Here is a 15,625-nt window from a genome sequence, read left to right as displayed (position 1 = left end):
TTTACACAGCGGGGAAGTGAGGGGACGGGGCCTGAGGTGACGTGTGCAAACACGCCCTGTGGCGCGTTTTAAGAGGTAGTTTTAATCCCCTGCCCTATTATATACTAGGGGCTTACAGAGGAGGTCATGCTGATCACAGGGGGACCCCAACGCATAGTGTTCCCTAGTGTATGTAGGTGTTTTCACGGTATTCTGAGTGTTGTTTAACATAGCACTGGCTCTAGGACTGGTTAGTCAGACTCAGTTACCACCAGTATCCGTCTGAAAAAGTTGAGGGTACAGGATGATTTTGCAACAAGGCTTCTTTCTGCTCTTCTGTTTGTTCTTTCTGCACGTTATCCTTCTTCCTGCACTTTTCTTCGTCTTTGAGGACTTCTGTTGCTTCTTTCTGCATTTCTTTTTTTTCTTTCTGTGCGTTTTTTCTTCTTTCTTCACATGTCCTATCTCTGTAGGCATAGTTAGAAATTAGCATTTAAAAAACCTTTGAAATTCACTGAAAAACCATAGGTTTCAGGCACGTTATAGTTAGGAATTAGCATTTAAAAAACCTTAGAAATTCACTGAAAAAACCATAGGTTTCAGGGGCGTTATATTTAGCTGGACTTTTCACTCGTACAAAACCTTTGAAATTCCCCCGTTATAGTTAGTTCAGCTAATTATAACTCGAGCGCCCGCAATGCATTGCTGATGACGTCACATATTACATCACTCATGACATGGTCAGTGACATCACTGATGACATCACGGATGACATCTCAAGTGACATCACTAATGATATCAGTGATGACATCATTCTTGTGATAGAGTGGCAGACCTCCCCTTCCTCTAATATAACCATTGATACACACATTCAAAAATAGAAACTACAATGTTAAAAACAATGGACATACCAATACCAGTTACAACAACCTATTCAGTAATTCTAAGATCCACATACACATCCACTCATTCACCAACAGTCCTATACAGTCACTCATACATGTACTCACTCATCATATGTACTCACACACCTATACATCCTGTTACACAATGCCACTCATCCATAGAGTTACTCACACACATAGTCACTCATGCTAATAAAGAATCAAACATCCATTTACTTGCATATACAGTTATACACACACCACCACACTTACTTCTACAGAAACTTACACATACTTAGTCTTTTAAACAATCACTTATAGAAACACATACTTATTCATACAGGAACTCTTTCAATCTCTCACTCTCACATATACTCACTTATATACACCAATAGTCACATATACTAGTTTAAAACATATGTAGTTACTCATAAAGACACTATTGAGACAGTCTATCACTCACTAACACACCCATGCACACACTCATCCACCCATACAGTCCTGCACACATGCTGTCTTCAAGACATGCAAACAGTGAGTCACTCATTCATGCACCTATGCACTACGTAATACCCCCCACCGAACCATACAGACACTTAGACACTCATACTGATACTCAAAAAAACAACTAATAACCTATATAGACACTCATGTAGCTACTCACCAACCCATGCAGCTACTTATACACAAAGTGAGAGACTGATACAGATATTTACACATTTAAACATTACTCACTAAGCCATGTATTCACTAAGATACACTTAATCAGTCAGTTATACAATCAATTTTTCAAAAACAAATCATCCATTTAGACACTTATATACCCCTTTATTCTTCCATCGACCTTGAGATATACATATATAAAACATATGTAATTTTCAGAAAAACACACATTCACTGGATGATGTCATCAGTGATGTCATTTGAGATGTTATCAGTGATGTCATGAGTGATGTCACTGACCATGTCATGAGTAATGTAATATGTGACGTCATCAGCAGTGCATTGCGGGCGTGCGAGTTATAGTTAGCTGAACTAACTATAACGGGGGAATTTCAAAGGTTTTGTACGAGTGAAAAGTCCAGCTAACTATAACGCCCCTGAAACCTTTGTTTTTTAGTGAATTTCCAAGGTTTTTTAAATGCTAATTCCTAACTATAACGTGCCTGAAACCTATGGGTTTATCAGTGAATATACATACATATATTACCTACTGGCGGTCGCCAGTAGGTAGTGATAGTTAGGACCTAGTTACCATAGGAAAATGACAACATTCTATTCCCAATAACTTTGGCGCTGTTTGACGAATTTTCAAAACTCGTGGGGCGCTCCGGTCCGCTCCTATCTTGAAACTTTCTGGGTGATACGGCAAGCGGGGGCTGAGAAAAAAGGGGGGTCCCAAAACGTGTTTTCCCCATGCAATTTTCCATAGGAACCTTTAGTCGCAGCTACAGCCCAAACTGCTGCACGGAATTACCCCAAATATGGCAAAAAGTTAGTCCTTGGTTCAGAGTTGTGCCTTTTAGTTAAATGGTGTAAATCCGTTCAGTAGTTTTTAAAATATTAATGGAAAAAGAAATATATATATCTGGGCGGAGCCTAACCACACATATCATCCTGATATCTGATTGGCTGTCGCACTTCATCCAAGAAGTGTTGGCAGCCATCTTGGGACCAATATACATGATAGCACCTTATTAAAACGCATTGCAGTTAATAGAAGGTTTTAAGACCTTAGTTACATTATAAATCATTTCTTGATGGTACCATACTCATTTTAGGAATGGTGGTGTGTTCTAAGGTGATTTTACCATGTGAGAAAGCCTTCTGCTGGGATATCATGAATCATGTTTGAGAAAAAACTATATTCTCATGCTTTTCCCATGGAGGTTTGGAAGGTGATCTATAAGTTAAACTGAGAGCATATTTTCGGTAAATTCACATTATCTTTCTCAGTCATGTGAGAATGAAGTCTGACATTCTCTGTAAAACATGTACATCCAACAAGGGCAGAGACTGTCAGTTGATTCCTTTGTGTTCTACTGCAGCTTCCCAGAGTGTTCTAGAGAACAACTAGAGCGCTAACAGTCTTACTTATGACAAACGTATGGCACACTTGAAGCCATCTTGAATGGAATAAAGTGGTAACACTTAAAACATTTAATTTGCAAAGGAACAAAATGAGGGGGTTCATTTTGCCATAGAAATTATGATTAGTGTTGCAGAAAGAAAAATTAGGGCACATTTTGACGTCTCAAATCCTCTTCTATTTAATTACAAAATTCTGACATGCAGACTGAAACATGCACTTTGAATACCAGCAGCAGACTTCCCTGGTGAGCAGTACCTTTACGGTACAAAAGGGGGTGGTGATGGACGGAGCATCAGAACCAATCACACACTCACACCCAGTCAACAGATCTGGGTTTGATCCATCACCATTCTTTAGCCCACTCTGCCACCCCAGTGCACACATGGCCATTTGCAAATCAGTCTGACCCTGTGCCTCATGGGAACAGTCTAGCCCGAACTGCCAAGCCATGCCCTCCCTGGACCGGAAACAAGCTTCCTAGGACCGGTTTCTAGCATTTCAGCCGTCTTCAGCCAGGCTTGCTTGAATCCAGTGGCAAAGTGAGCAAGGGACTCACGTCTGAGCATACCCTGCCAACATATGGCGAACAAAGCGGTACAAAAGGGGGTGGTGATGGACGGAGCAGCAGAACCAATCAAACACTCACACCCAGTCAAGAGATCTGGGTTTTATCCATCACCATTCTTTAGCCCACTCTGCCCCCCCAGTTCAGACATGGCCATTTGCAAATCAGTCTGACCCTGTGCCTCATGGGAACATTCCAGCCCGAACTGCCAAGCCATGCCTTCCCTGGACCGGAAACAAGCTTCCTAGGACCGGTTTCTAGCATTTCAGCCGTCTTCAGCCAGGCTTGCTTGAATCCAGTGGCAAAGTGAGCAAGGGACTCACGTCTGAGCACACCCTGCCAACTTATGGCGAACAAAGTGGTACAAAAGGGGGTGGTGATGGACGGAGCATCAGAACCAATCAAACACTCACACCCAGTCAAAAGATCTGGGTTTGATCCATCACCGTTCTTTAGCCCACTCTGCCACCCCAGTTCAGACATGGCCATTTGCAAATCAGTCTGACCCTGTGCCTCATGGGAACAGTACAGCCCGAACTGCCAAGCCATGCCTTCCCTGGACCGGAAACAAGCTTCCTAGGAACGGTTTCTAGCATTTCAGCCGTCTTCAGCCAGGCTTGCTTGAATCCAGTGGCAAAGTGAGCAAGGGACTCACGTCTGAGCATACCCTGCCAACTTATGGCGAACAAAGCGGTACAAAAGGGGGTGGTGATGGACGGAGCATCAGAACCAATCAAACACTCACACCCAGTCAACAGATCTGGGTTTGATCCATCACCGTTCTTTAGCCCACTCTGCCACCCCAGTTCAGACATGGCCATTTGCAAATCAGTCTGACCCTGTGCCTCATGGGGACAGTCCAGCCCGAACTGCCAAGCCATGCCTTCCCTGGACCGGAAACAAGCTTCCTAGGACCGGTTTCTAGCATTTCAGCCGTCTTCAGCCAGGCTTACTTGAATCCAGTGGCAAAGTGAGCAAGGGACTCACGTCTGAGCATACCCTGCCAACTTATGGCGAACAAAGCGGTACAAAAGGGGGTGGTGATGGACGAAGCATCAGAACCAATCAAACACTCACACCCAGTCAACTGATCTGGGTTTGATCCATCACCGTTCTTCAGTCCACTCTGCCACCCCAGTTCAGACATGGCCATTTGCAAATCAGTCTGACCCTGCGCCTCATGGGAACAGTCCAGCCTGAACTGCCAAGCCATGCCTTCCCTGGACCGGAAACAAGCTTCCTAGGACCGGTTTCTAGCATTTCAGCCGTCTTCAGCCAGGCTTGCTTGAATTCAGTGGCAAAGTGAGCAAGTGACTCACGTCTGAGCATACCCTGCCAACTTATGGCGAACAAAGCGGTACAAAAGGGGGTGGTGATGGACGGAGCATCAGAACCAATCAAACACTCACACCCAGTCAACAGTACCTTTACTACAGTGATCTAATGAGCAACTAGAGTGCTAACATTCAGAATGTATGGCAAATGTGTGACACATCTGAATGCCTTCATGATGGAATCAAAGTAAAAAACTGAAAGTATTTCCTACTGAGGAGACTGCAGTAAATGAGTAAATTAGGAAACTTCATAACAAATAAGTCTCCCAAGATGGCCACCAGAGACAAAAGAGCCCAAATGTAGCACAATTATCACCCAGATGTAGCCCATGTATAGCCCAATGACCGAATGTCCCAGAGTGTTATTAAGAACAACTAGAGCGCTTACTGTCTTACTTATGACAAAAGTATGGCACACCTGAAGCCATCTTGATTGGAATAAACTGGTAACACTTAAAACATTTAATTTAAAAAAGGAACACAATGAGGGGGTTCATTTTGCCATAGAAACTATGATTAGTGCTGAAGAAAGAAAAATTAGGGCACATTTTGAGTGACTTCTCAAATCCTCTTCTATTTCATTAAAAAATTCTGACATGCAGACTGAAACATGCACTTTTAATACCAGCAGCAGACTTCCATGGTGAGCAGTAGCTTTGCTACAGTGATCTAATGAGCAACTAGAGTGCTAACATGGCAAATGTGTGACATATCTGAATACCTTCTTGATGGAATCAAAGTAAAAAAAACTGAAAGCATTTCCTACTGAGGAGACTGCAGAAAAGGAGGAAATTAGGAAACTTCATAACAAATAAATCTCCCAAGATGGCCAACAGAGACAAAAGAGCCCAAATGTAGCACAAATATCACCCAGATGTGGCCTACACCTAGCCCAATGACAGAAGTGTGCAAAACACTTTTTATTTTTGGTGTTTTTGCAGTTTTATATAGTGCAGACTTGTTAGGTATTGGAGTGCTTTACATGAGCATTGGTTACATCACACAAGATCAAATTCATTTTGGTTGCAGACATGGGGAGATTAAGTGATTTGACTAGAATCACAGAATGTCGAACTGAAGCAGAAACTTCAACCTGGTTCCCCTGGAAGTAACACCACATCCTCTCCCCTAGGTGCAACATGTAGTCAAGTGGTCAACTGGATAACAAAACATAAAGATAACAAATAATTTAAAAGTGCTTTGTTGCTATTTGAAAACTCAGAAAATATGTTCTCATTTTGTTTTTTATTTTAGAGCACTAACCATAATTTTGATGCAAATAAGACCATCTCATATATGTATTTTCTAAAGGAAATGCTCTAGGTATTACAGTTTTGATTACATCAAGATGACGTCAGGCGTTCCACACTTTTGTAATAAATATAGAATGTTAGCAATCTAGTTGTTCATTAGGATACTGTTGAGAGGCAGAGGCCAGGGTCACGGACTCTGAAAATTGAAGGCAGGTAGGAGGGTGCAGAGGCAACAATTTGACCACACTGGGCAGGCAGGAAGGGCAGTGGCAGCACAACAGACTATGGAGGGCAGTGGAAAGGGGGCAGGGGCAACAAACCAACAATACAGGACTGGCAAGAGAGGCTGTGGCAATATAATAGACCATTGTGGGCAGAAGGAAGAGGCAGTGATAGTACACGCCAACAGACCCGATTCAGCCAGGAAACGTCCAATGTTTTCAGCCCAAATGGGCTTTATTTGATCTGTCTCCTGTCTACAATCTCCTCTTTTTCAATGTAAGTCAAAGGGGAAAATCAATACCCCAGTTTGTTTCCAAAATCTCCCTCTTACCAAGTTCAGAATGTTAGCAAGTATGGTATATTTGATCATGGAACGCAGGAGGAATTGGGGTAGGCACATGGACTCGGATAACAGAGGACAGGAGGGATATGGAGAGTTGCACTAAACTGACCCTACAGGGCAGGCATCAGGGTTTGCAGCAGCACAATACACCACACAGGGCATGAGGGACTGGAGTGCAGCACAGCAATCCATAGAAAGCAATAGGGAGGGGACAGGACCATGCACATGGACAACAGAGAACAGAGGGGAAAGAGGCATTGGTAGCTAGCTGACCATAATGGACAGACAGGAGAGAAAGCTGCAGCATAACAGACCATAAAGGGCAGGAGGGACGGATCAGTGGCATTACAATGGAACAGACAAGCCAGGAGGGAGAGAATAGGGGTCTGGGGGCAAGGGGGCAGGGCAGGAGCAGCAAGATGACCATGGAGGTCAGGCAGGATGGGCACTAGAAGCAAGACACACCATGGAGAGCAACATTGAGACTATGATGGCATCAACCCTGGGCGTAGTTCGCGAAGTAGCGCTACGCGTAGCTATGCAAAGTGCACTTCGCACTACGTGAGCCACGCGTAGCACTTCGCGAACTGCGTAGTACCCTGTTCGCACTGTGCAAAATGCTGTTTTCAATGATTGCATAGTGCGGACAAGCATCCGGCACTGTGCAATCATTGAAAACAGCATCTTGCACAGTGCGAGCTGTAGTTTTCTGCCGCTCTAGTAGATTTTTACTCGAGCTGCAGCTTTCTCAGCGCGGATTGGTAGTTTCTCATCGCGAGCGGTCGCGAGCATACGTAACCACTTGCAATGAGAAACCTGACCTCCTCGCGTTGAGAATCTCGCCGGGAGGTTTATTTTCCACACTCGCGATCGCCAACTTGATGTTGCTCGCGAACGAGGAAAAAGTCTCGTCGGGGTTTCATTTTGCTTGCTCGCGGTCGCCAACTTGATGTTGAGGAACTCTAGCAAGCGAAAAATGACCGCTGCACTATGCAACGCTACACGTGTTTGCACTGTGCTATGTGCAATTCGCGTAGTGTGAAGTAGCGCAAACTTCGCAAACTACGCGAGCGTAGTGTAGTGCTTTGCCCAGGCTTAGATGGCATACACACAGACCATGGAGAGAAGGTGGGAGGGGGTCAGGGGCAGCTAGCTGACCACACAGGGAAGGTGGGAGGGGCCATGGCAGCACAGAAGACCATGCATGGCAAGCGGGAGGGTTAGTGGCAGCACAATGGCTATGATGGGCAAGAAGGAGGGTGCAGAGGCATGCACAAAGGACCATGGAGGATAGAAGGGAGGGTCAGGACCTGGGCACAGACAAGAGAGTTCAGGGGAAGGGGGCTCACAACAGACCACGTGGGGCAGGCAGGAGGAGCAGTTGCAGCACAACAGACCAGGGAGGGCAGAAGGGTGTGGCAGTAAAATGGACCATGGAGGACAGGAGGAAGGGGATAGGGGCATGGAATGTGGGCAGGCAGGGTGGAGGTGGCAGGGACAGGTTACAGTCATCTGACAATGCTAGGCAGGTGGGAGGGGAGTGGCAGCTCAACAGAACACTCAGAGTAGATAGGAGTGGCAGATCCATGGAACATGGGGGGCAAAAAGGATGGAGCAGGGGCATGCAAAAAGACATTGGAGGGCAGGGGGAAGGAGAATAGGGGCAACAAGCTAAGCACAGAGGCTAAGCAGGAGGTCAATGATGGGGCATAGAATTAGGCAATGGAGGGCAGGAGGAGTGGACTGGTACATCATGCTAAATGGGTGGCAGTGGCAGCACATCAGACCATGCATGGCAGGAGGGAGGAGGCTAGTCCATGGATTTAGACAACAGAGGATAGGGAGGAGGTGGAATGGGCAGCAAGCTAACTGTTCAGAGTAGGCGGGAAGGCCAGTGGCAGAACAACGGCCACACAGGGCTGTAATAAGGGAGCAGGGTCATGGACTTGGACAATGGATGGCTAGGAAGAGGGAAGGCAGGAGCAGCATGCTTGGGTGGGGGCAGCACAATGCCAGGCCCTGCTTCCAACCCCCCTCCATCCATTGTGATATGCATCTTTCTTAACGTTAAAAAAAACTAGAAATTTGCTGAAAAAAACAAAGATTACAGGGACGGTATAGACTCAGATTTCACTCATACACAACCAGTGAAATTCAGCAGCTATAGTTGCCTGAGCTAATTATAACTTACGCCCCCGCAATATACTGCTAATGACCTCTGACATTACATCATTCAGGACATGGTCAGTTACATCACTCATGGCATCACTCATAACATCTCAAATGAGCTGTGAATGGAATAGAACTATAATCGCTAGAACTTTATTTAGGGATAGTGTGTGTATATAAACACCCCTTTTTTTCCTTTTCTTTCGTGTAAGAACCATTATAATACGCAACGTGCCCAGATTAATATGGCCGATAGCCTTTCACTTTAAAGTAATGTGTAGTCCATTGTTTATGTTGATGTTTGCAATTCTAAGTATGTTTATTATGAATAAGTCACGTTGACGAATATACAGGTATGGCGGTCACGGGGCAAGATATGCTGAAATGACATTGTGTGCATATTAACACTTGTTTTCTTTTCTTTATTGTATCAATTCCTGAATTTTCACATCGTGACCAGGCCAATATGGCCTCCAGCTTTTTGGATTAAAGTAATGCACTGCTGATGATGTCACATATTACATCACTCATGACATGGTCAGGGACATCACTGATGACATCACTGATGACATCTCAAATGACATCACTGATGATATCATCTACGTGATCATCTGAAGCACCTCATCACACCCTAAAATACAGACTACCATTCTCGAAACCATAGACACACCAATACTAGTACATCTACAATATTCTGTGCAGTCTGCATGCAGACCTCTAATCAGCTACATATCTTTGGTACAGTCTTTTAAATACTCAGTTAGTACCTATACAGTCTAGGAATCCTTCTGTCTGCCCCATGCACTTCTCCATTCAACCATCCAGCACTATCTATGTATTCTATCACTCTGCCAATACCTAAGCACTAATAAATTTAGCATGCACTCTCTTTGCAGCACTGAAATTACTCCAGTTATTTGTCATATACTTAAGGAATGGCCTAGCCACTAACACAAGTGCAGGTACAATATTTTGTACACTATGCATGCAGACCTCTAACCAGCTACATACTATTGATACACTCTTCTAAATACCCAGTTAGTACCTATGCAGTCTAGGAATCCATCTATCTGTCCAATGCACTACTCCATTCACCCATCCAGCACTATCTACGTATCCTATCACTCCACCAATCCTTAAGCACTTATAAATTCAGCAAGCACTTTCTTTGCAACACTGAAATTACTCCAGTTATTAGTCGTATACTTAAGGAATGGTGTAGTCAAAAACACAAGTGCCGGTACAATCTTTTTTACACTATGCATGCACACCTCTAACCAGCTACAAACTATTGATACGGTCTTCTAAATACCTAGTTAGTACCTATGCAGTGTAGGAATCCTCCTGTCTGTCCCATGCATTTCTCCAATCACCCACCCAGCACTATCTACTTATCCTATTACTCCACCAATACCTAAGCACTTATAAATTCACTATACACTCTGTTTGTAATACTGTAATTATTCTAGTTACTTGTCGTGAACTTATGGAATGGCCTAGCTACTAACAAAAGTACATCTATAATATTTTGTGCACTATCCAAGCAGACCTCTAACTAGCTACATACTATTGATACACTCTTCTAAATGCCCAGTTAGTACTCATGCAGTGTAGGAATCGTCCAGTCTGTCCCATGCACGTCTTTAATCACTTATCTACCACTATCTACTTATCCTATCAGTCCACCAATACGTAAGCACTTATAAATTAAGTGTTCACTCTGTTTGCAGCACTGTCATCATTCCAGTTACTAGTAGTATTCTTATAAAATGACCTAGGCACCAACACAAGTACACATAAAATATTCTGTGCATAACCCCTACAAATCTCTAAGCAGATACATACTATTGGTCCACACCATTAAATACTGAAGTAGTACCCATGCAGCGTAGGATACCTCCTGTCAGTCTCATGCAATTCTTCAATCACCCATCCAGCACTATGTTCTTATTGTATCAGTCTGCCAATAGCTAAGCACATATGGGGCAGATTTACAAGCACCCTGCGCCACCAGTACGTCACTTTTTGTAACGTAGTGATGGCGCCAGGCACTCCTTCATATTTACAAGGAGAGGAAAAGCCACCCTGCGTGGTTTTTCCTCTCCTTGTAAATACGACCCCTTCATACACAGTACTTTGCGTTGAAGGGGATCCCATAGGTATTGCTGTGGGTGTTCCCACGCAATACCCATAGAATAAGACACATCTCCAGATTTATGAGAAATCGTAAATCTGGAGATGTGTGCGAATGCTGCGCCATCCTAGAGTTGATGTAGCTCCGCGCACTCTGCGCTCACGAAGCACCCACCCGACGCGACATCAGTGATGTCATCAGTGATGTCACTGGCCATGTCATGAATGATGTCATATGTGACATCATCAGCAGTGCATTGGGGGCGCGCGGAATTTCCATGGTATTGTACGAGTGAAATGTCCAGCTAACTATAACACCCCTGAAACCTATGGTTTTTTCTGTGAATTTCTAAGGTTTTTTAATGCTAATTTCTAACTATAACGTCTCTGAAACATATGGTTTTTTCAGTGAATTTCGAAGCTTTTTTAAATGCTAATTTCTAACTATAACATCTCTGAAACCTATGGTTTTTTCAGTGAATTTCAAAGGTTTTTTAAATGCTAATTTTTAAGTGTAATAGTAGTTATACCTATTTTTTGTACTGATTTTCTACAGTTGTTTAACTGTTTATTTATAATTATTTTATTCATTAAATAACATTATATATTTTTCTGAAAACTGCAAAAAAAAAACTGAAATATTGTTTCATTTTTTTATTTTAATACATTTATATTATTTTCTTTTTCCGATTTTTTTTCGGAGTTGCGCACCCAAAGAGTACACATCACGGTGGGTGCGCGGATTCTAGCCGCCATTTTAGGAATGTCGTGAAGGATCCACGTACTGTGTGCGACAGCTGCATGTTTTTCAGTTACATCATATACATTTAATATTACATGATGTGCTTGATTGGTATGCGACCAGTCCGCGACTACTTCTCCCGTGCATTCGCGACACATGCGCATTACGTTACGTGACGCTTGCGCGGTGCCGGGTCCTACGTGATGTCATATACATGCTGGGGCGCGCTGGGTGCGCGACTCCCGCAAAATTTTTCTATGTTCTACAATGATATGTATGTGTTTAATATACATATTAGGGAAAGAGACTATCTAAGATATTCATAAAAATAATATATTTGTACTTATAATAAACTCATAAATGTCAGTGATGTCATCAGTGATGCCACTGACCATGTCATGAATGATGTAATATGTGACGTCATCAGCAGTGCATTGCGGAGGCGCAAGTTATAGTTAGCTCAACTAACTATAACACAGGAATGTCTATGGTTTTCTATGAGTGAAATGTCCTACTAACAATAACATCCCTAAAACCTATGGTTTTTTCAGTGAATTTCAAAGATTTTTTGAAAGCTAATTTCTAACTATAACGTGCCTGAAATCTATGTGTTTTTCTGTGAATTTCTACTGTGAATTTCTAAGGTTTTTTAAATGCTAATTTCTAACTATAACGTGCCTGAAACCTACGTTTTTTTTGGTGAATTTCTAAGGTTTTTTAAATGCTCATTTCTAACTATAACGTGCCTGAATTCTATGGTTTTTTCAGTGAATTTCAAAGGTTTTTTAAATGCTAATTTCTAATTATAATGTTCATTAAACCTATCTTTTTTTCTGTGTTTTTTAATTATCAACCCATTCTCAACTTGGTGAAAACTGCAAATCTCACCACTCTTCCATCGATTCCTTAAGCCCAAAAAAACGCCACAAATGAGAGCCATAACTAACGCTAATGAAATACAAAGTAGGCGTTTCTGTGCAAAAAAAACACGAAAACACCACTTCCCCATATTTTCAACATCCAGCCAAATCTGCAATGTGATCCAAAAAGCAAGCGATAAGACGAGTTAGCAGTAACAAATTAACATCAACCTTTAACTGGTGTAAGGAGGTTGGCTATCTACTCCGTGAATTGGACCCAACTCACAGCCACATCTAAAGACCAACACGTGATAGAGCTACTGATCATGCAGGTCCGACACGCAACAAGACCAGGACAACACCCAGTGCGACGACCACCAGAACCGCCCCCCCTCAACAACCCCCTACTACCACTAAGGCAGCGCAAAACAGGACAACTGACCTTCCCAAAACACCATGCCCCTCAGCCAAACAATAGCTGAATGTTGGGAGATGTGGCAACCAACTATATATGAAGGAGGCAAGTCACCCTTCAACAATAAAGCACACCTTGCCAAGTGTAACGCTGATGTGCTGCACAGACCTCACTATGCAAAGCACAAACTTCGCCATGTGGACATATACTGTTGATACTTGTAGTGAAATGCACAGTGGATGCAACCATGTTACCTCAGGCAGTGGGGAAGATCTCGGTCATGTAGCTGTGTTGTCCACCCCTGGATGCGGAAGCAGAGTGGGCTGCTCCAACGTACGCCACTCCAGCATAGCAGTATGAATAAATAGGCCAGGCCCTAGGCGTGGTTCACTTGAGGGAAGACCAGCAAGTCTGTCACAGCGGCAGCCCTCACCCTGGCACGTGGCTGCCGCCATAACCGCGGGCCTCCTCGACACAGGCCCCCCGTGAACCCAGTGGCACAGTACCGTAGACTTATGTCTGTACCGACTACTGCCTTCGATCTACACTGCGGACAGCAACACTCACAATTCAGATGCAGTGGCGATTGCAGATGTTGCAGTCCAGTTTGCAAGACTCTTTGCTTCCAGTGTGGCCCGCCCAGACCACGCATCACCGCACGGTGCGCACACGCTGTGTGTTTCAGGTGCTACTAACTCACTGCACCATAAATTATCACCACGTAGCTGTGCGCCCATCCTGACCGCTGCCTCCGCTCTACACTGGGGTTACACGGTTCACAATTCAAGATTAGTAGCGACGCAAATTGTGTAAGACACTATAATGGGTTAAGAAGACCACATGCTCCCAATCTGTGCAGCTCAAGACAACGTCACATGCTTGTGGGCCTTTGCTGACTGCTGCCTCCGGCCTACACTGTGGAAGCCTGACGAAACGTGGTGCCAACTAACCCTGTTCAACACAAGCCGATCCCACATGTGTAAGTGTGTCCTGAGTCCTGAATTGCAGCGACCACAGCACCAGACTCCCTTCGATCAGTGAGGGGTATTTCCATATGCAAGGCCGGCGACACGTGGTGCCACTGAACCCGCACTACACAGGCCGGTGGGGCCACCAACGTATGGATGTGGCTGTGGGCCCTTGCTCACCGCTACCTCTGGCCTACACTGTGGAAGACCGGCGACAAATGGTGCCACTAACCGTCTTCAACACAAGCCAATCCCACATGTGGAACTGTGTCCTAACTCCTGAATGGTAGTGACACTAACTCCGTGAGACAACCACAGCACCATACTCCCTTCGATCAGCGAGGCATATTTCCATATGCAATGGCGGTGACAGGTGGTGCCAATAACTCTGTTGAACACAAGCTGAACAATCCCACATGTGGGACTGTGTCCTGAGTCCTGAATGGCAGTGACCCCAAGTTCATGGCAGCAACCACAGCAGCATATTCCCTCTGATTAGTTAGACATATTTCCATATGCAACGGCGGTGACACGTGGTGCCAATAACTCTGTTCAACACAAGCCTAACAATCCCACATGTGGAACTGTGTCCTGAGTCCTGAATGGCAGTGACCCCAAGTCCATGGCAGCAACCACAGCAGCATATTCCCTCTGATTAGTTAGACATATTTCCATATTCAACGGCGGTGACACGTGGTGCCAATAACTCTGTTCAACACAAGCCGAACAATCCCACATGTGGAACTGTGTCCTGAGTCCTGAATGGCAGTGACCCCAAGTCCATGGCAGTGACCACAGCAGCATACTCCCTCTGATTAGTTAGGCATATTTCCATATGCAACGGCGGCGACACGTGGTTCCAATAACTCTGTTCAACACAAGCTGATCCCACATGTGTAACTGTGTCCTGAGTCCTGAATGACAGTCACCCCAAGTCAGTGGCAGCAACCACAGCACCACACTCCCTTCGATCCGTGAGGCATATTTCGATATGCAAGACCGGCAATACGTAGTCCCACTAATCCTCTTTAACACAAGCCGATCCCACATGTATAACTGTGTCCTGAGTCCTGAATAGCAGTCACCCCACGTCTGTGGCAGTGACCACAGCACCACACTCCCTTTGATCAGAGAGGGGTATTTCCATATGCAACTACAGACTCCAGCAGGCAACTAACTATCACAGTCCTATACCCTACATATTACCCTTTTAGGATCCTCGCTTCAAGATTTTTTTTTTTTACATCAGTTATAGCCTTACTACAATGACCAAATTAATCTTCAACTGCAAACTAACATGGAATAGCAGTCTACACTACAGGCAGTACAGCTCGCAATTCGAATTTTAAATGCTAATTTCTAACAAGATTGTTCTCAGAAAATACAACACTTCGTCAATAAATAAATAAATGTATTCTATACTTATCTCATCTTTTCATCATACGCCTACACTGCACTCAGTAGGGCTCACAATGAAAATTATTTCTCCATTCATTAACTACAGAGTCCACTAGGCAAATAACTATTACAGGCCTCAAATCTACATAATATCCTTTTAGTATCCTTTCTTCTTGAACATTTTTTGTATCAGTTATAGCTTTAGTACAATGACCAAATTCATTTTCAAGTACAAATGAACACTCAGCAGTCTACACTGCGGGCAGCA

Source organism: Triturus cristatus, chromosome 2_2, assembly GCF_964204655.1.
Source record: "Triturus cristatus chromosome 2_2, aTriCri1.1, whole genome shotgun sequence".
Classification (NCBI taxonomy): domain Eukaryota; kingdom Metazoa; phylum Chordata; class Amphibia; order Caudata; family Salamandridae; genus Triturus; species Triturus cristatus.
Note: the sequence above shows the minus strand (reverse complement) of the source record.